The sequence below is a fragment of the Enoplosus armatus genome, chromosome 12, assembly GCF_043641665.1.
Source record: "Enoplosus armatus isolate fEnoArm2 chromosome 12, fEnoArm2.hap1, whole genome shotgun sequence".
Classification (NCBI taxonomy): Eukaryota; Metazoa; Chordata; class Actinopteri; order Centrarchiformes; family Enoplosidae; genus Enoplosus; species Enoplosus armatus.
The window spans coordinates 9,429,845-9,452,781 of NC_092191.1; positions in this window are offsets into that span (position 1 = coordinate 9,429,845).

Sequence of the window (22,937 nt, forward strand, 5' to 3'; positions counted from 1 at the left end):
CTGTTATCAAGATACCCAGTGTTTTATTTTCACTCTTTTGTATTTTTTATGAAGTGGAATGATAAGACTGCTTCAAACTGTTGTTTATGATACAGTGATGACGCAGCCAAACATTTTTCAAGGTGAAATGCATATTACCAAATGTTGTTTATCACAGCAGGGGAAGAAACTCTGCCAGATAGACACTGCTAACCTGTAAAATCTATATTTGTCTCATTACAAGATATCTATCTTGTAAAAGTTTACTGTAAAACGAATCTGAATGATGGAGGGAGTCATGGGCCAGCAGATTTATAAGAGAGAGAGAGAAAAGAGAGATAGATTCTCTTATCTCTTTTTATGTCATTGATTTATTCACACATGGAAATGGGGGCAAAGCAGTATTTCATCTGAGTGATTAAAACTCAAGAGAAAGATTGAGCCCCGGTGTCGTCGTCTTTGCATATTCATTTGGTTTCACATTGAAAGAATAATTACACATTGATTATCCATGTCCAACACCGAAGGCCAATCGTTACTTTGTGAGAATCTCTTGAAGCCCACTAGTGTCTGCGGACCCCGAAAGACAATTACGTCCTTATCAGAAGAAAGATGGTTTGTGATGTATTACATGTAGTAGATGGTAATAAGGATTTTCTAATGAATATTCAGAGGTGATTAATTATCATGCTCACATTCAAAAAAGGGTGCCCACATGGGACATTTCTTAACCATGTAGTATTTGTCTTAAGCTACCCATGTAAAGTAAAAAATAAATCAAAACTGAATCTTCTGTGTAAATTAATAAATCAGCATTTAGTGTTTTGAGTAGCCTGGGTATGCATTTCACCGTCTTTTAGGGGAGGTGAGCCATAGTGCAATGGAAACAGTGCGCTGATGGAAACTGCAAACTTCTAACATTGGTCACACTTCAGGCATTTGCAATTAAAAAGTTGTTTATCACAGCTCCCAGGCATTGTATTGAAAAGCATAGCAATGAGCTGCAGAGCTTTAATCAGACTTAGGCAGCGCTAAGAATTAAACTATCCGGGTGAAAGATGATAGCCACTCCTGCTTTTTACTATTAGCTTTATGACACTCGCTAAACTCTGCCGAATAATTAAAAGGTCTATTAATTACTATGAAACAGTTCGTTCCATCAGCTGTATGGGAATACATTACACCTATGATGTTATTCAGGGTGATCATCACAGAATGAGTGTGTTGTGCTTGCACAAGTCAGCAGGTGATAGACATCAAGAGAGATAGACGGCAATGAGGCAAAGGCTGGAATATGTCGCCTCTGCAAAGCTTAATGATTTGGAGTTAATTGTTATAAGAGCCTATGCTGTAATATGTTTAAAGAATGTATACAGTGAAGGTGTAAAAAACCCTTATTTTCTACAGTAGATTCAAAGGAATAGTTAGACATTTTGGGAAATACACTTATAGATGAGAATGTTGATACTACTCTAATATCTGTCCATCAAATATGAAGCTACAGCTAGCTTCGCTTAACATAAAGAAAGGAAGCTGGGGGAAACAGCTAGTCACAGCACAAACATAAATGGATGATCCAGTAACTTCATGAGTCACAAACCATGGCAACAACAAGCGTGTCCAAGCTGTGTTCATCCCATTTAACTGTCCTCTGGAAACACTTGTGTTGTCGTTTTATGTATTCGCAGTGTGTTGTTAAATTGATGAGGATGTTTCTAATTTGCATGTGTTTTGTCTGTTTGCAAGTGTGTTCTTAAAATAAAGTGGGTTTAGCTCTCAGGGCCACTGTACTTTCCAGACTTATCAGTTTACTCCAGATCTTTGTGCAAAGCTCTGACTTGCAGCACACTTAGTTTCCCTCTCTTTTGTCAAGGACACATATGTCATCTGATGTGTGTGTGTGCATGTGTGTGTGTGTGTGTGTGTGTGTGTTGGGGAGGGGGGGGGCTATGCAAAAGTCACTCGATTGCTTTCATTTGGTTTATGTCCCTCCACTTGAGGATCTCTATTTTTAGCCTAAATCGTTGCCGCCTCACTTTGTCATGACACTCAGCAGGGTTTTCTCTCAGCCAATATTCTTCATTACTTCTCGTCTCCCCTGCTGTTTTTACCCTCCAGATATCTCTTTTTCTTCTTACCTGGCTGGCCCTGTGTTCCTCACCCAGTCCTCTTCCCACACACAACTCTCACCTGCGCTCCTTCAAGCTGTGACAGAATGACTAAACATGCAGTCATTTACAGCTCAAACTCCTGCAAAGCGAATGTCAAATTGTCATCTGTTATTTTAATTAAAAACACATTTTAAATGTCATTTCCTACAATGTTGGGCTGTAATTGACCAATGTCAATATTGTAACATGACATGGGAAAAAAAGGAAATAGTTCTATTTTACCGTCACATAAGAAAAAGAAAACCTCACAAGGCAAAGCTGTGTGCCAAATGTCTTTAAAAATGTAATGTACCTCAGTTGATGCTGTGACTTGTAGTTTGCAATGCATTTCAGCAGCAAATGCCACATGTGGTCATACTTCATGCTCTTAAGCATGTGTTAAAAACACAGTGGCACTTTTCCTGTGGCGAAAAGTACAGTGATCTTTCATGACAGTATAAATCTTTGTTAAGGGTTTTGAGCTGGCGTGTTGCATTAGGAGCCTACAGCAGCCTTTTATTTAGCTCACATCTGTATTTGTTGAATACCAAATGAATGCATGTGTGAAGAATCAGGTTTACATAACAAATTCATACCCAAAAAATATTCTGCTCCGCTTCACTTCAAGTGGCATCTGTTACAGATGCATAAATATCAAGATTGTTCCGCCTTTTTTCTAGCTGTCAGAGGAGAATGTCAAAACTACAATGAAATCCGATACAAAGGTTAAAGTCACAGAGAGCACTTAGCCGAACATGAACACACACACACACACACACACACACAGAAACCTTCCTCTGCTATATTTAATTCATGCTGACTGAACAAACTGTCCAAATTGTGCTGCACTTTGTTTATTTATGTGTCCTTTGAAAGAAAAAGAACAAAACTGGATGTGACACAGTTACAGCTCTTTCATCTGCAGTCAGATAACACCAGATGTTGCAGGTTGTGGTTGTGTGCCATATGCCCAGCTGCAAGTTTTTATCTTGTCAACCTCAATGTACAGTGGTGTCCGTGATGCATTCATTCTACATCAATCCTACCACAATACTGCAGCAGCTGCGTTCTGGGTGCTGCTCAAAACAGATTCAAGTTTGAAAATAAAATGTAAAAAGGTTCCGACCCTGACCAGCCAGGACAACGTCTTTACACACAGTCATTGCGACATCTGAAAAGCTGAGAGATCTACAGTATGGACAAGCTTCTTCTCACCGGCCACTCACAGTGTTACCCATGTAATGGGTTTAGGCTGTGTGGTGACAAGTTAGCTGATGGATGAGGTGATTATATCCCTCTTTTGCTTCACTCGAGGACAGTCCCCAGTTTCTAATTGGTAAGAAAGCAGACGACAAGGGAAGAGACGTCTCCCTCTCTTTCGCTGCTCTGCCCCTCCGTCCCTCCCTTACTACTTCCCCAGTTCCCAGTCATTTAACTAATCTTGTTTTATCCCCTTGTCGACAGGCGTAGGACTCAGGCAGTAAAATGGAGTGCAGTAGAGATAACTTGCATGGCAGGGCCACAGTAATTTAATGGGAACAGATGTTTCCCCTGCTAGAGTGACAGCAGATCCTTCTCCAGCTCCCTGAAGGGAGGAGCGGACACATTACAGATGGTTGTTGTGCCTGTGGTCATCAGTACTAAGGCCCAGGTTTAGACTGGGCTCCAATCATGTTCAAGATATGAAAGCAGTGATGGACAGAAGAGCCACTGGTTAAAAAATGACTTAAAAGGCCTTTGGCTGAAACCTTGAAACAGAAGCAGTGATTCAAAAGTGTGAGAGCTAGACGAAGCAAGAGAGAGGTGTGTAAACACAGTTTGTGTGTGTTTGTGGGTTCCCTTGCGTGTGTCCATGAGTTATGGACACATGTGTCATTTTTTCTGTTTGTACTGTATGTGTTTTGTGTGTGTGTGTGTGGGGGGGGGGGGGGGGGGGGGGTATGTGTGGGCAATTGAGACACAGTCTGTGCAAGCTCATCACTAGAGATGGCCTCCACAGACAGTGAGGCAGCAGACACTGATCGACCCGGGCACTGCACAACAAACAGAAGCAACAACAAAAAGCATTAACACTCCCATGGAAGGAGAGAAGGGCCTGGAATATATTCCTCTCTGCCTTTTCTCTCTCTGTTGCTTCGCAATAGAAAAAAAAAAAAAGATGAATTCTTCTCTATAACCTACTCAAATTGAATTCTTCGCTTTTGTGTCGTGCAAAAATGAGAAGTCTTTGCCTTTGCATCATGCTTGTAATTCGAGTTGTCAGCTGTGCTCCTTAGGTCAACATCACACCACATTTTCCTGGCTGTGTTTTTTTCCCCCCTTTCACTATCTTAAGACAAATATTAGATTAGAAAAATTATACATTTTTAATTAAAACTGATAATAGTATTTGACTATTTTTCTTTCCTCAGTTTCATTTTCAGTTTCCCAATGAATGCCCAGTTTTTTCACTACTAAAAAGGCCTTAGCGATGCAATTTATGTGCGATACACGACTATAAGCTCCACCAAATGAAAATAAAGTGTCGTTTATAGGGATACACCATAACACACAACATACACCAGAAAATACTTGGATTAAAAGCATTCACACTGTTATTTATATGATAAACATGATAGAAGTGGACTTGCGCTTTAAAACAGCACTTATCAAGTACAAAAATAGCATTTACTGTAAACCCTGTGGCTCCTGGTGAGGATACCAGTTCCAAATCAAACATCCACTCAAGCTTTTTGTTTTGATATAGTCCAGCCAGTTCTCTCTGCACTGATATTTCCTGGTGATTGCACATCCTAACAGTTCCACTGAAAGGTAATCCATTCAAGTAAACAGTGATTTTGGCAATCGCTCCTTGTGCTTCCATCCCCAACCCCTCAGCAGAAATGCATTTTATGATACAATCTAACCACACCGTAGAAAGGGAGACTGGGGATTTTATTGGTACATACTGTGAACGTTGTATTTTGCTATGTATCTCCCATGTGTGTATTTTAGCTTGTACTTCTTACAGCATGTGTTAACGGTCCAGCAAATCAGATCTTCCAGGCCAATAGTTCTCATTGGGTTTGTTGGCATGGCACACTACATTTTAATGCCAAATAAAGGCTTATATGTCGGTCATTCATAATATTACAGCTGTTTTAATTGCTGTGTATGGCCCCAGCTTCTTCATACATTTACATGTATCTGCATTCAAGATAAATTTCGTTTTTTTAAAACAACCTCCACAATCTACTGTTAATATTACATGACTTGTTATTTATTCACCACGCTGGACATAAAATTAAGCCATAATTCAGCATATGCTCAGGCACCTATAGAAATCATTTGCTTGAAGGAGCCTTTAACTGTGATAATGGAGCTGAAAGGCGAGCACAATGAGACCATACCATAAACTTCCACTGACAACTCTCACATCCAATGTCAAAAAGCACCGCCATGCTGATTGTACAGTATGTTCTTGCTCCAAGCTACTCAATAGGCGAAAATGCAATTTATGTGCATATTAAATGCAAGATCACTCCTGGTTTCAGGAAAGAAAAGCTGTCATATTCGTAAGAGGATGTGCCAATTGGAAAGGTCACAACTGTCTATAGAGAACAAATGAGGCCGGTAATCGTTTTTCCTGCCAGCCTTCTACAGGCACATAAAAGACCAGGTGCTTGTCTGAATCTTGATGATCCCCTCTAAGTGAAATCATTGACGCGCATCCAGCTCAATTAAGCAGCTACTATGGTGAGCAAGGAATGATCACATTCTGTAGTAGACAGTGAAAAAAGTCACACTGTGCACTGACAGCATCATGAGGATAAGTTAATTTACGAGTTATGATTGGCTGTAATGTGGCTGACGACTCTACAAGGAGTTGTTGAGTCGAGAGAACTCTTGAAATCCTGTTTCAGAACAACTTTTTCTCCAACAGACGCCAGCAACCAAAGTGCCTCTGACATTTACTATACCTCTGTGAGGACTTCGGAGCTGTTAAAACAGTGTGTACTGTTACACCTCAAGGTCGTGCGTGGCACTGGGTGAGGAGGATTATGGGGTCTAATGGACAGTGCTCGACTTTAATGAAGAGCCCTGATGAGGAGGCAGATTGGTCCCCATCGACAGATCAGCCGCTGCCATTTCCATTTTCATGGGTGCCCAGATGCATCGCGGGTGGAATTTCACGGCTGATAGCTGATCCCTGTCGACTAAATCTGCCTTTGCACATACAGTATATGTATGTTTGTGTATGTATATGTTTCCACAGAGTTGGTGTTTTACAGTATGTCAACTCAGGCTGATCCATTTCAGATACAGTGGAGAGTTCAGCCTGATTTGTCGGGCTGTAGGTAAGGCATCCTTACACACATGTGGCTTATATGGAGAGCAATCAAAAAGCTGTTAGGACTTACCTGATTGGAAAAAAAAAAAAGCTTCTGACACAGCTTTTATGTAGTCTGCAGAACAACCAGGAACGTGAATTGGACTGTGGTTGAGTCCATGATACTTAATCATTTTCTTATCAGTGGTTGCTGTCAGAGCCCAGCTAAGGAATGACCCCAAAAGAAAGGAGAAATGAAGGACGGAGGGCGCCTCATGCTAGCCTGTCGTCTCCTTTGAGCTCAGTGACACACCTGCCTATTGACACCGGTGCTTTATTCCACCTGAAATCCCCTCCTGATACTCACTCTGTGAAGGTTAATGGGGGATAAAGCATTTTGTCATAAAGCTCACAGCAGTGCCTTTTCTCTTAGTCTGGCATTAGAGCCAACAGGCACGACAGAAAGAAAAATTTATATCACTGCCAGCGGTCACTAGTGAACAACTTGTCATCATGGCCTATTTCAGAGCAATATACCCGCTAGTGCCAAGCTGTGGATGCTTCAAGTACAAGGGCACAGCTTAAGATGTGCAGTGTGGATTTGCCATTGGTCCCAGACAAGATATTTCTGCTCTGTGGTAAGCATTAATATATCAAATCAGTGTCATCAATCAATGTATGGTAGTAGATATGAAGAAAAAAACATTGGAACTGTCTTATTAAATGCCACTTGAAGAAATCCCTCCCACAGATGTGATAAAATGAAGTGATGAAGGTCAGATTGGGTTGTTTTTCCAGGACAGAAGTCTATTTGACATGCAGGTGGAAAACATTTTCCTCCCTAAAGGTCTCCTGAGCCTTGAGGAAGCAAATGTACCTACAACATAGTGCCACATTGTCCATCCATGAAATGCCCTGCGCTAAAAGCCTCAGTGCTGTTTCCCTGTGAAAAACCTGCACATTTTAATATTATCTGGAAAAAGCAAACAAAAAAAAAAGAAAAAAGTATGAGGACCACAGCTGAGGACCACAGCAATTAGGTACACTATTGACACTAATACACTAATTGTTGCAGCACTGATAAGGACAAAGATATTCTATGAAGATTCTGTATTTAAGAGATGATTTCTTTTCTTTTTTTTACCCAGCATGCTTAAGTGTTTCATCTGTGGCAATTAACTTCAGCTGGGCGAGCAATCCACACTATTCACTCACAATGCATTTTGGCTAATTAGAGCCGAGCATGACGGTCGGATCTCTTTTGACTTCAATATGGAGTGAAACTAAAACAATTCAATTATATGATGAGGTAAATTAGGTAAGTGATTGGGTCATTGTTGCACCCACACAAACTCACACACACAACACTTTATGAATCACTAAGCAGAGTACAGCATTAGTAGATGTTTTTTCGGTATTTATAGAGCAACACTGCCCCCAGCTGAAATGTGGTGTGTGCTACTGGTGCTGCAAGTTCAATGGAGTACATGCTGCAGAGAAAAGTGAACACAAACGCAAATTGTGCTTTAAAACACATATTTATGCAGAAACATGGTTTTAGAAATGTACACCTTAAATAATTTCAAAGGTACAGTGCAGATGAGTGGACTCGTGGATGTTTTGAAACTGAAAACGAGTTTCAGCTGATAACTCACAACCAATGATTAAGTGATACTATAAATTGATCAGAAATTCTGCTATAAATTTAAATTTACATGTACAATCTCATCTGAAATAATGCATATTATGGAGTCAAAATACAGGGCAAATATTTAAATATATAGATTATCTCTGACAGCGTGTAATCGCATCAGTACATGGGAAACTTCAGCTGACTGTGACACGGTGATGGTGAGGTTATGTAGGTTGTAGAATCATATGTTCAGTAACCGCACAACATTGACTAACCCTTACAAAAACAACATAATGTCATCTGAATCAAATACCTGCTGCCCTGGTCATGTGGACTCATATTCATACACTTGATAACAAACACATCTCTTGCTAACTCTGTATAACTGACACATGTAAAGTCTATTTTGTCATCTGTGTTTTTAGTTCTCCAAGAATATTTAGTTATGGTCCTGACTTTATTACAAAATTGATTTGAAAGGCTCGGCTTTATTTTACATTGGGCCTTTTTGACTGTGTCAACTGTCCTACACGAAATACTTCAGGTCACAGGAAAAAATTTTTTACTGTATTTTCCCACAGGCATCCGTCCATGAGGCTCTGCACCACATTAAAAGAAAATTCAATCTCCCTTACTGTTAATAGCCTCATTTCAAGTAAATGTCTCTAAAATTATTTCCACTTCAGAGAGTTGTTGAGATGTGTGCATAATTAATGCAATAGAACTACCAAACTGCGCAGTCCTTTAATGGCTATTACAGTCTCTCTCTCTCTCTCTCTCTCTCTCTCTCTCTCATATATATGGGATGACTGTGCAGACTCAAATGTTGTCAGAAAATCCTCAACATGTTTCGTCAAAACTACTTTAACAGAACTGAAAAATAATGATGGCTGATTTTATAACCACCCAGTCCAATTACTTCCATCAAGCTGCAAATCAAAAAACTACAAAGTTTAAAAGTATTAACACAATTTTAATACACCTTCAAATAAATGGATCCCTCAACTCTTACAGAGACATTACATCATCATTTGTAAATGATTTGCCCCACCTCTTGAATGTATTTATTTTGCAGCAGTTTATTCCCCCTAACAGAAGAATCACATCATTAACTCAATCTAGCTTCCACAAGAGGTCAGCAAAAGTTGCCAATTATACTAAATGATTTGTTTTCATGTTTTGCGAATGTCAATAAACGCCACAGAGGAATATCCGACATGCTGTCCAAGAAGCACATTTGTTTACCACATTTTCTAGCTATGTTAAACAATGCCAAATTTTCTTTTTTTTTATTCATCAGCCTCTGTGGACTTGAAAGGAGCCTGTATGGCTGCACATCCTGGGAATAGAGGAGCTTTCACACAGCTGCCCTTTGACGAAACTGCCCTCAAGTTTTACTTAGAAGCTGATGTTTCTGACTCATGAGTCACACATGCTAATGCCACTGGCTGGTGGCATTAGCACGGTAACAAAATGTGATCGTACATGTTAGCTGTGATGCAGCAGAATAATGCATGCAAATTGTGTATGATCCATAATTTACTCAAAACAAAATTCCAAAATTAACAAAGCAATACATAAAAGAAATGTTTTGTATACTCGCCACCAATGCAAAACTTACACCTAGGACTAATATTACATTTTACACCTTTTCCTTGAATTGTCAACATGAAATTATATAAAAAATATCACTCTCTCATTCTTTTACTGTTTGCTCATCCTTTTTACAACTTTTTGTGAGCACATGATGGCAGCATGGCAGGTTCAGGATTGCCAGCAGATGGCTCTACATACATTCACTGTATGGTCTATAAGTAAGAAAACCTTTGGCCAGTTCTTCATATTTTACCACAAAGGTTGATTTTGTGATGTACTGGCCTAAGGCACTCTGAACTGCATCGTCTTCCATCTTTTTTGGAAATTGGAACTCCTAGCCGAATAAGGCTAATAGAAAATAGAAAAATACTACAAATACAGAAATAGGTCTGGTTGTCAAAAATATGCCACCGTACATGCAAGTTTGCAACATCACATGACATAAAAAAAAAACCCACCATAAAGTTTGATAAGCTCAATGTGAACTCGTCATGAAAACCTCCAGAGCAACACTACAGGACTGTTTCAGTGTACAGCCTTCTTAATGTATTGAAAAAAAACGTCACATAAGAAAATGTCAACCATAAAAAAAACTATCTTAAGGGACTGAAAACAAGAACAAACTGAGCCGTTTTATGTACAGGCATGCCCTTTAACGTCCAGTGATGCAGGAATGTGAGGGATGCTGAGTGTCCACCTGATACACGGCTCTGCGCCCGGGGGAGGGTCTCCAGTCTCACTCCGGCTGCCATAACACGGCTCAGCTCAGGCAGGCAGGCAGGCAGGCAGGGGGGAAGCGCATCCTCAGAGAGATCTGCAGCAAACATGATCATCAGGGGAACATAAACGCATTCTTCGGCTGCGGTCAGATGATTCGACAACTCGGCGTGTTTTGTGTTATTCTCCAAAGGACGTAACAGAAGAGGCAGGCGTCGGGTCCGCGCAGGAAAGACACAAGCCGACATCATCAGCCGCTGCTGCGCCGTGTGAGGCGAGGTCACCGCAGAGTACCACGGTAAGATGCCAAAAAAAAAAAAAACAGCAGTGAAAACCAGCCGGGCTGCTTCTCCATCTGCGAATTTATGCGTAAAAACCGACTGTTGTCTGTCGGTTATTTATCCAGCCTCGTCTTTGAAACCTCTCCCCCGCTCTCAGGGTAGCTGTGATGCATTAGGCTCCATGCATCTCTCTTATAATTACACCACACTGCGTTTCGCTGAAAGCAGAAAATGCTTTTGCAACAGCCGATCTCCAGGGAGGGACAACGGATTGGATATTTCTATTCCGCTGCCATTCCTGAACATAGACAACACGGACTACTGTAAATATGGGTTAGTGGAGCAAATCCATACGCCCTGCGACCACCAGGATGCTTCACTGGATTATTTTCTCTCTTAACAATCATTGTTGTTACATCAGTTGTAGAGTGAGCAGAGAAATGTTTAATTTCATGCTAAAATTCCGTTCAGATTTTATGGCGATGGGGGCGCATTGGGTAGGCTATATGCAGCATCACTGGTCTAGACAGAAAACGCAAGGGGGCGAGTACATGTAGTATAGTAGACAGGCCTGTACGCTGCATACTCAACCATCACACTGGACGCTGTAGCTTACACAGTATGGGTTGTTTTATATCACCTGAAAGGATAACATTGCGTCAGGTCGTTTTATTTTGATGCAAGGGCATTTTCAGATCTAACCTTTAGTTAAAAGATGAAATAAACATCTTCAAAACACACACATCTCTTCCACACATGGTCCCACATTTCTACCAGTTTCATTATAGCAGGAGTGGCAAATACTGACCCTGTATCTGAAAGCAAAAGGAATAGACAGGAAGATGTAATTCATTTTCCCAGCTGGTTAGTACAGACTCTGATCTTAATGTGATAATAATGTCACAATGAGATGATATTCATAATTGTTTCAGTATGAAACTGATGGAAGTGTCACATGTTCATACATGCTTTATAAATGTCCCTCATTCACCATAACCTCATTCACAATAACTTGGCCTTCAGTTCCATCTCTGATTAAATGGCCTAATAAAAGCTCATGTTAATTTTAGTATTGCCTCAGATTCCTCATCTGTGGTATGAATATTTGGCTCACATCTCCCCCCCCGGGAATACATGAGCTATAGTTAGACACATGCTAATGCAGAGATTAATTTCCTGATGATGACTTTTCAATATCCTAAGGTGAGAATGATGCTGATGTATTAAATGCATTCACACTGGCCTGTTTTTAACTGGTCTAGCAGTATAGCTGTGAGTGTTGGCCATTGTACTGTATAAGTATGATAAAGGATTATATACAGTTTATATGAACTTTGACATTTGAATGCAGCACATTGATATGACAACTGTGGGTGTAGAAAGACATGAGTCACTGTTGAGTCAACATGATCCACGTCTCTTGCTCAAAGTGAAGTCCATCTGCTTGAGGGATAATTCAGAGGTTGCCATAGATGCCCGATTAGATGTTATTATCTGAACTTATTCAGGGTTTCACCATCAGGTATGAGAAACTCCTGGGCTGAAAGAAGAATGGAGGAAGAGCAATGGGGGGAGATGAGAGTCTAATAATGCCCCCTCAACTGTAGTATCTAAATTTCAAAACAAGCAGTCACTGGAGGACACTGGTATCAATTTTTCCATCCCAGAGTTTTGTATTCAAAAAGTTTTGCAACTCCTCTCCCTGTTCACAATCAGTTTTGTGTGCACTTGAAGTTTTAGAGATTTGTTTTATGGATTTTGTTCAAGTTCTTTTGGTGAGAAGAAAAATATTTAAGCCAGAGAGGATTTTTACAGTGTGGGAAAGCAAGTCCTTTATCCAAACTTTAGCCAAACTGATTTTATATTCTAACATTTTGTTATCTTGAGTACACTCTTTTTTATCGTGGCTGGCACATTAAGTCGTGTGGGTTAATCTGAGTTAATTTAGCCATATGAATTTTTCATTAGGTGCCTGGGTAATTAGCCTTCATAATTTGATGATCTTAACTGTCTGACTTTTGTGTCTGTTTCTTTGTCTGTTGTCTGGCACCATTTCTACTGATTATCACTGAAATAAGAGTTATGACTGTCTGCATGTGTGCACTGACCACTGTGAGTTGTTTGGAGAGACCTCATAACTTTATGAAACACTGCAACTGTTTACAATTAGACTGTACCCTGAATGTCTCTGCAGTCTTGATTATGACAAAGTGTACTGCATGAAAATGACTGTGTTCCTTATATATGTAGCTGGATTTCTGCTCTGTTATAATCCTCTGGCACTACATACATACATTTTATCAAAGAACCGTCCGCTGCACCATCACGACCCAATTAAAAAAGTTTCTTGCTCGCATTTGTCCACTGACTCAAGTCTTGCTCTTGTTTATCATATTTCTAATGTCAAATCAATATCATATTTAAGCATGTAACAGTCATTATTGGACTGCTGTAGCACTGTTTGCTTGAGTTGCAGTTCCTACAGTTTTAACCCACTTATCCTGAACTTGTCACCCTTGGTTGAGCCGCAGTAGAACGAGTGGTGAAGCTGTAATTGCAATGATTATCATCTCTTGTCCATGGTTTCACCTATGCTCTGCCCCAGAAATGTCATTTTCAGAGTCCTCAAACTTGAGGCCGGAGATTGCTCTGCTCGTCCTCTGATGTGGAGACATAAAAATAATATTTCCCAGCTATTTCCCTTGGCGATAGCCACTTATTTCAAAGCATGGGTGTTTGAGGCTCAGGCTCTGACATACTCAGTAGACCAGTCAGTTAGGGTTCAGGACTCATGTGAGTAGGAAGTTACATGAAGTCTCAAAGTGGCATATCTTTACGTGAATACTAAGATATGTCTTATATTTGGTAAAAGATACAGTTGTTTCACCATCTCAGCATGGCTCTCGCAGATTCAATCGAATTAGCAAAGAAAATGCAGTCTCAGCTTGCTCTCCACATTAAGCATCCTGAATGAAGGTTATTGCATGCATTTGTGCTCTGTGAAGACATTCAGTAGTTTACTCCATTACATATGAAACCCGGGATTCATCATCTCAGGAAACCACGTGCAGCTCTGGGGTAAAAGCCATCAATATTGGATTTATGTGTCAGGAAGGCAGCATGTGAATAGCATGAATAGCTAACTTTAGATCCATTGAACTCATTGAATATGTTGGCTGTGTGAATAGCACCCATCAGATTTGGGCATGGATTTCAAATACATTGACCATGCAAAACACAATTAAAATAATAACAATAAATAGTTACATTTAATTCTTAACTATGCAATCAAAAAAATAACTGTAGGCGACTTCACAGCCGTGCTTAGCTACAGTATTCAGTGTTGTCTGTTTGGGTATGAATTAATGATCGAACCACAGAGTGCTGGGTGATGACTGCACTCCCATAAAACTTTAATGGCCTGCATGTTTCCCCTCTTAGTCAATGGGCTGAGTGGCACAGAAAGGAAGTGCTTGTGCCTGCAGTAATCGTATGCCGTGAGCATGTCTCCTTCTTCTTTGGACTGAATGTGCAGGGCTGAGAGGAGAACAATACTCTGTGTGAAAAGATGAAGATGGTTTCATAAAAGCCTCCCTCCCTCCAAAGACTTTTAGGCATGTGAAATACCGTATGAATAACATAGAATATTTTATGCATTCTTTATACCTATTATAATTTAGCTCAGGCCCTTTAACATTAATAATAATATATTACCATTGTAAGAAGATTGCCTAATTCTTCTAAGCATATTATTACTTCAGTGTAGCACATTGCCTATTTTATCTATTATTGATATCTTTGTACCACAGCTTGGCAGCTAAACTTTTCTTAAACTCACTGTTTAACAACTAGCAGGGAGCTCCACTTTGGAGCTGAAATGTGCTCAGAAATAGAGAACAGCGTAATTTCTGCCTGGTTACTCTGTGATTCATCTTTGATTGACAGAATCAGTAACAGGATTAATGTTTGAGGGCCAGGTCAAAGGTCACATTTTCTCAGTATATGTTTTAGCTCGACCTTCTTGTATCAGCGGTACATTCATCAGTTCCACATTTAGAATAAACGCCCCAGGGAACTACTCTGCTGTTTGAATCACAGAAATTGGAGCTACGTGTTGTCATGTTGGAGACATTTTACTTTAAAGAAACACCTCATGCTACACAGCCTGTGAAAACAGACTGTGGTTCAGGAGGATCTCTGTCAAGTCTGACAAAATTACAGAAATTACATCACTTGAGAAGTCTTTGCTTGGGCGTGGGTGAAACGTGGGTGTTAACCAGGCAGGGACTTTCTATAAAGACGCTATTGAGTTTTGGAAGGTGTAGGATCTCTAAAGACTAAAAGTCTGGATAACTCCGCCTCTGCTGCATCGAGATGGCTCTTTCTGTTTTACTCGATTAAAATCTATATTCAGATGTAAATGACAGGCAAGATATGGAGCAGTAAACAGTCTGCCTAAAATATGTAGTTCATTTTGTTTGTAGTTTTGCTTTTTACCGCTGAATGACTACAGGTTTGAACTGCTGATGTAAAACAGCAATTATATATAGTTTGTTTGTTGTCACAGTGCTAAACACCATCATTTAGACGGCTGTTATATGACAGACAGACTTACAACTGGACTTTAATAAAAGCTAAAAATGTACTCCTTAAACTGATTCTAAACACAGTTTAGTAAAATATTCATAAATCAAGCCTAAGGGAGGATATACACCAGTGTTAAAAATCCAATTTATTGTGGTGGGTGCGTAAATTCATGAGCTGGTTATAGTGACAAAGCTGCCACTCACACCCCCTTGAGTGCATCTGCAATCATGTCTGGAGACTATTTTGGTGTTTGTGTCCCTTATTCTCAAAACCTGGCTTTTGTTTCTAACAATGGAGTAACTGTAACTTGGAGTAACCCTGTAACTTTATGAAAGTGCAATACTAAACCACTGGAGCACATTTTTAAAGGCCCATTAATGACAGATCTTTTGACCAGGTTTACATTTCCTAAAGGGGCGAAAGGGGGTGCTTTTAATGGCAAACATGCTTATGTTCAATAAGCATGTTTGCCATTAAAAGCACCCCCTTTCGCCCCTTTGCCAAAGACTTTGCAACATTTGGAAAAGTTGAGCACAGCTACTACGGCATGGGGGGAAAGAGGTGTTTTCCATACCTTGTTCATTAAATTTCCTCAGACTGAGTGGGCTCGTCCAGCTGGTTCTAGTGACTAATGCACCTCCTCTCTGCTCGGCTGTGTCACAGCAGCCAAATGTTAACAATATGGCTTTGTGTCTCACACCTGTGGGCAGTGAGGCTCTGGGAGAGTAGGCGTGAGGGGCAAGAGGCGACAGAATAACATCACAGTAAAGTCTTTGTGTAAATAGAGAGGAATTAATTGATCTCCATAAAACATACTTTATGCAGTTGTTTTCTTGTACAGCCAGTGTAGTGGTAACTTTAATTGGGCAGCTCTGTTTGTTAACACCATTGTTGTGTTTACTGTTATTACATTTGAAGGTGAATGTGTGCAAACTCCTCATGTGTATCACCAACACTGAAGACTAATTTGGGGGGAATTAGTTTTGCGTGGCTGAAGATAAATAGCTTGTTAATGTTCCTGCTTTGCAACAGTGGGTTCTGTAAGTTGCAACAGTGGTTGTTGCAGAGGAGAGCACTAAACAGTACACACTGGGCATGTACAGAACAAATGGTTGCACATCCACAGTCACTCAGTTGATTAAGTGCAGTGCATAGTCATTCTCTCTGACACACTGTGCACAGATGCAAACTCCTACTCATTCCACTTCTCTTTTGTTGTTTATTCATGCATTTCAGGGGTATTTCTTTTTCTTTTAGTCAGCCTCAAGCAGTGAGTCGCAGAAAATCTGCCTCTGTTACTGCTTAATAATAAAATATGCGGGAAACCTTTTGGGTTTCATTTTACTTTTATACATTTCTAACTATTGTCTTTTGCTTAATTTTCCAGTGTTCCAGGTTATCGATATCTCAGAGAGGATGTGAGTAGGAGTAGGACTGAGGGTAGAAAACCTCAATAAGTCCAACCAGGAATAGGAACTGGGACCACATGGCTGCTATGGACTGACGGGTCAACTGATACCAGATCACACTGGCTCTGCTTGGAAGTGTAAGTCTTTTATTAAACTCTCTGACCACAGACCAGGTCAATTCTGTGCCGAGGGAATCAATTGAAATTCAATCCATTAATGGGAAGTACTCCAATAATTACAGTGTCTCCTTTCTAGATACGACTAATTGGATTTCAAATCATTCCTTTGACCTTAACTATGCAGCAGACAGTGATCGGAGACACGTAAACAGGATTGAGAAGATGAGTTAAAAACCACAGCAGCATGTGTTAGGTATAATGTCTTTTTTTGTAGGATGTGTTGCCATGTGATGTTTTGTAAAGTGCACGACAGGTGTATTGTGAAAGGCAGCCTTGTTGCAAAGTGTCCCTCATATGTGAAATACAGCGACCTGCATTTGAAGTTATAGCAGTGACTTACCAGGCTGTACCACTTCATCCTTTTTACTGCCTCTGTGTACTAAGGATGTCTTCCATTATGGCTGTTATCTCTGAACCCAGGATCCAGACATCTATCTCCTCCAGCTCCACTCCTCTTGCCTCTCTTCTCATCTCATCTCCTCTCTCATCTTTCCTCTCCTCCCTGCTGCCACACTTTACTGACATGTGTTTGTGCTCTCATTCCATCCTTTTCCTTGGCACTTGACAGTGGAAGTGGTGGCTGTTTCTAGTATTCTGTTTTGTTTTTTTTGCTCTGCCTTTGTTCCTTCACTCCCTGGAAACAAAACAAAAAAGATCTTTTATCTTTTTGTGTACAAGAAATGCCATCTATTCTGTGCCAAGCGCAAAATATGGATCTGTCTTAGAGGCTGTATTGATCTTTGAAGAAACTGAGACATGATTGGATACAGCAATCTATTTGATATATTTTGTTATTGTTTGAGATACCCCTATGAACAGCACATTCTTTACCTTTGTTATATAGATTACTATCCAGCAGTACAAATGCTATCCATATTTTGTGTGTCTCCCTGATGTTTAGAAATGTGTAGTCATGCATACTCAGCAAAATTGCTTCTATTGTTCCAGATCAGAGCTCATAGCTCAATAAGCTTTATATCTGGCAAATACTCATGAATGTCCTCTACACAGTGTCACTGATGGAACATGTTGAATAATTTAGAAATCATGCATTTTTCAAATCAATGGTGATTTCGATTGCTGTAAGCTTTTAGCAGGGTCAGGTCAGAGAGGCTCCTGTTTGTTTCCATACCATGTGTCATATCCCAGTACTTCGTTTGGTGAATTAATGTGATAAATGTGCAATGTGGGATTGTGGTATGGTGATGCAATGGTGCAACATTTGGTGGTTAGTGTGTGGTCGATCCACCACTTTGGTCCTGACAGAAATACTACTACTAACTATTGGATGGATTGCCGTGAAATTAATCCACCAACTTTTTCTCTAGCACCACCAACAGGTTGGAAGTTGAGTTTTGAGTGAAATATCTCGACAATTATTTGATGGGTTACCTTGAAATTTGTTACAGGAATTGTAATAACTTTGGTGATCCCCTGACGTTTTATCCAGCTCCATTAGCAGGTCAAATGTTTTATCTGTACTATGGACGTAATACCTGAAGAATTAATGACATTCCTATCAACTAAAACTGTACCTTGTCCACATTCTAAGATGTTAAATGAATAGAGAACACGGTAAACATTACACTTGCTAAACATCAGCACTTAGTTAACTTGTCATTGTGAGCTGATGTTAGCCTCAGCATGGCTGTAGACTCTCAGTCATGTTTCATTGCACTGTGCTTAGCATCATGTGTGTACTCATATTCATGTTAAACAGTATTCATTAATAGAGATCAGTTGACATAACCATCAACTGTTGGCTTTGCTTATGGCTAGATGTGGTTTTATGTGGACACTACATTAATTCATAACTGTGCAATATAAAATCATTTTGAAAGACTAGACAGCTGTCCAGCGTGTACCCTGCACAGTGCATGCAGGGATAGGCACCCATAACCCTAAGCAGAATCAGCAGGTATAGATAATGGAAGATTATGAACGTAAAAGTAGATTTAAGCAGATTGGTTTTAGGGTTGAGTTTGATTTTTAAATGAAACGACACATCAATGGAGCATGTACATGTACCATTTAAATAATACCAAGTACTAATGTAAAGCATGCATGATTGGCAGTATTAAAAAAAAGAAAGACATTTTCTAATGTGCAGATTTTAAGAATACCTTAATAACTGCCAGCTGGTTCCCATTGGCACCCCATTGCAAGGTGTAAACATTTCATCATTGTGATTGAACCATAAATGCAGGGCTGTCATTTATTGTGTTGTATCAAATCAGTACACTATGACAGTACATATACTAAAAGAACATGAAGCAGAAACACGGAAGAAGATTAGACACCACAGATGGAGGAAGAATAAAGACCATGTATGAGATGTACAATTTTAATGTGCACTGTGTTAAGCCTGATCTCACATGATGAGCTTCAGCAGTCAAATAAGACAGTAAAGTGTGAGTTCTCCTGAATCTCCTCAAATCTTTTGAGTCAGTGTCTCTGCTCTACAATGAAGTACTCAGCATGATTTTTCCAAATCCAGTGCTTAATCTGTTAAGTAAAGGGACAGAAGAGCACCAAGTTATGGTTGAATGTGTGTATCACAGAATACTGCATGTATCTTACACATGCACATCATCACGTATTGTTCTCAGTGGCATGGGAATATAATTAATTATTTATATGAGGTGTTAACTAAGGCCAGGAGGTCACCATGGAGTCATATGATTATGTTTTAAGTATTTAGAATTCACCACCAATTTTTTACATAGACATGTTTTTGTGTGTGTTTTTGCGTTGTACAGCTGATTTTGGGTTTATTGCAAAGGAAAATCAATCTTCTGGTCACATCTGTGATGTTAAATCTGCAAGGACAGTCATTTCCAGAACGGCATAAGGAAGACCTCTCACCCGGGTTAGTCACCTTTTTATGTGTCTGGCTGGAAATGGATAATACATCACCTTCCTCTACACAGTTTGGTTTGAATTAATGATAAAGATGAGTGAAGAGGCTGCAAGTCTGGCACAAGGAAAAGAGGCATTTCTGTGGTTGGTATTTCTATTTCTGATGTCTATTTTCTTCGAGTCTCGTTTTCGGGTTTTCATGTGAGAGCCAAGGCGAGGGAGATGTTGAAGTGAAGCAGAACAGGTTTATTTTATGGTGCTGTGAGTCTTAGGATTTGAGAGATGTACAGTATATATCACAGATTGTTTTCTGAGTTTCTATAGCTGTCTCACATTTATTGCACAGTCATGTGCTGAACCTCATCTTGTCTGTGCTCACAAGCACAAAAGCAAAGCGGATCGATGTTGAATAATGCATATTCGTGCACAAAATATTAACATTACCCTCAAGGTTCAACCATCATGTGATGCATTCTGAATGTTAGCATTGCATCATGCATGGATGGGATGGTTTGCTTCTGCACTCCCAACTCCAGTGATGCAGTATAATTTAATTCCCAGGGAGCATTTATGTCAAGCAGGTGCTGAAGGTTGAAGTCATCACATTGTTGTTAGTATTTCATTAAACAGACAGAAAAGCAGGCATCTGGAATGAATGATGCAATAGCTGGTGGGGATGGCAAGGCCAATTATACCAAAGCATTTTTTCTTCCTTGTTGAAAATGGGTCTCTCCAGCAAATCCACTTTCATATGAGGGTCAGATGATGTCATATGCTAATTAAGACATATAAATAGTGTATAGTAAGTGGCACGAGCCGTAATGAATAATGAGTCGTGACAAGTTTCATGAAGATAAATGTAGATTTTTCAAAACATGAAATATATTACCAAAATCATCAAATAAATCGATGTTAATAAGAGACAACAGTTCAAGTCATGTAGTGTCAGAGTCGCCGTGACTTGGCCGATTTTTTACTTAAAACAACACCAGGAAACTGCAACAACTTTAAGCCCTCTGAGGCTGAAATGAAGATATAAAGAAACATAAAAACTCTTATTCCCTTTGGTCTGAAAAAGAAGGGAAATATGTAGTTTATCATTTTGAAAAATGACATGACAGGCTGGCGCTTTTATATAAAGTGACTTACAATAAGTGCATTCAACCTTGATAAATAAACTAATAAGTGACCACACATTCCCTGCCTTGGTCACACTGCAGTGCATACTGTATCAACACTCAATTCTATTATATTCTTCTCTTTTTTTCTCCTCAGCGGTACATGAAAACACTCAATCTAGATCTGAGTTGTCGTTTTTTCATTTAATAGAGTCACTTACGAGACACATTGTTACATTTAACTTGTGTTCTCTCATTTCCTGGCTATATGCTGTATATACTGTAGCTGCCAGGAGATGACAGATATGCAGTGGCCTGTGCAGTGACCCATACGCACAGCATGCCTTGCAGCATAGAGCTGTAGGATGGGTCAGTGTGAGTGAATGTGACTTGCCCAGTGGGGTAGAGTGGGGAACAGGTGCTGACACTGTCAGCTTGTTAACACTGGGGAGAGAATTGGCTCCTCCAACAGAGTGCGGCACATATGCAACACATAGCCTTTGGCTGTGGGATGTATGTGCAGGCATGCATACATGTGAAGTGAGAAAAGGCTGTGTGTGTGTGTGTGTGTGTGTGTGTGTGTGTTTGTGTGTGTTGTGTATTACACACAGTTATGATTCTGGGACATTAAATGGGTGTAAGGGGAATTTGATTTGTTTGTTCAATGATTATTAGTGTGAAAAATAGACATCAGACTGGACTGTGAACATTAAATAAAAGGAGTATTGTTCAGCAGGTGCCACCCTGATTGCAACCCTTTGAGTGTACAAATGTGTGTGTGCATGCATGTCAGCATCCTGGGTATTGTACTGTGTATTACTGCAGAGAGAGGCTGTACAATGTGCAACACACAGAGGCCCTAATTTGATGTCCAATAATACTTTTTAAGTTTCTACATAAATTTTGTTTTGAACACATTGTTAGAGCATTATTATGTTGCCCCGCTTTCCACAAAAGCTTTGGGAGATATAGTTATATGAAACCCCCCAGTGTTATGTGCAAAAAATTCTCTCAAAGATCACAAATTAGGCCCCTAGATGACCCATTTCTAGAAGAACTAAATTGACACAATGAATTATTCCATCCAGTCTTGTGGCCTCTATAACAAGAAGGGGACTTGGAACAGAGGATGAATTAGGACACTCATTTCTTGCTTCTCTCATTTATTCCATCAAAGCCATTTAGGCAGATTTGCCCCGTTTGCCCAATTTACTCTGTGATTTCTTACCCTCTTATTTGGAGGACGGGGAGAAAAGAGGAAATGGATGGATGAGTTTGGAGAAATTGGCTGCTACATTTTGGAGATAATAAGACACAAGGATAATGTGTCAGAATCGATTTAATTCTGGTGTAGCTGTGAGGAACTTGACGTATCCTCTTTCCTTTTGGAAAGACACTCGTGGAGCTCTGCCCCAAATAAATCACTAATAGCTTCCAGCAATAAAGTAAAAAGGGAAGAGTGAGAATGTGCTTTATAATAAAATGATGGTTCACTGTGGAGGGAGGGAAAGAGATGGAGTGACGGAGGGAGAAAGAAGGAGAAGCTGCAGTTAAAGGAAAACAACACCATCTGGCCAACGTCATAAAGCCAACAGTATAACCTATATACATGTGCTAATTTTCACATAACATTCTTAGCCTGTTTATCAATATTACTATTCCCCTGAAAAAAGAAATCACAGTTATGGCCATTGGACTGTATTTAAAAACAGCTACTACAGTACATTGAAGAACAGTGTGCATGTCTTGCATGCTTTGCCAGGCTGCACACTGCTGCACATCAAAGACAACACAGCAAAATGAGATGGCTTCTAACAAATACTACGTTGAGCTCAAATCCATTGTCAAATCCTCGGGGTCCACAGGGGATATGGTTACTGTCACCTGTGGGTTAAAGCCTCCTCTCTGGTTTGATGTCTGAATATAAGGTTATTTGATATGCTGCTGCTCTTTCAAGTCCGCCCGACAGGACAAGACTGCAAGCAGATTTCCCATAAGGACTTTAACTGCTCAGCAGAGAGACAGACATCACTCTCAAGCCTCATCAAAGCTAAGCTCTCTCTCCTCTCTGCCCTCTGCATGCTCCACCAGGCTGCAGATGCATATTGATTTGGTGCCTT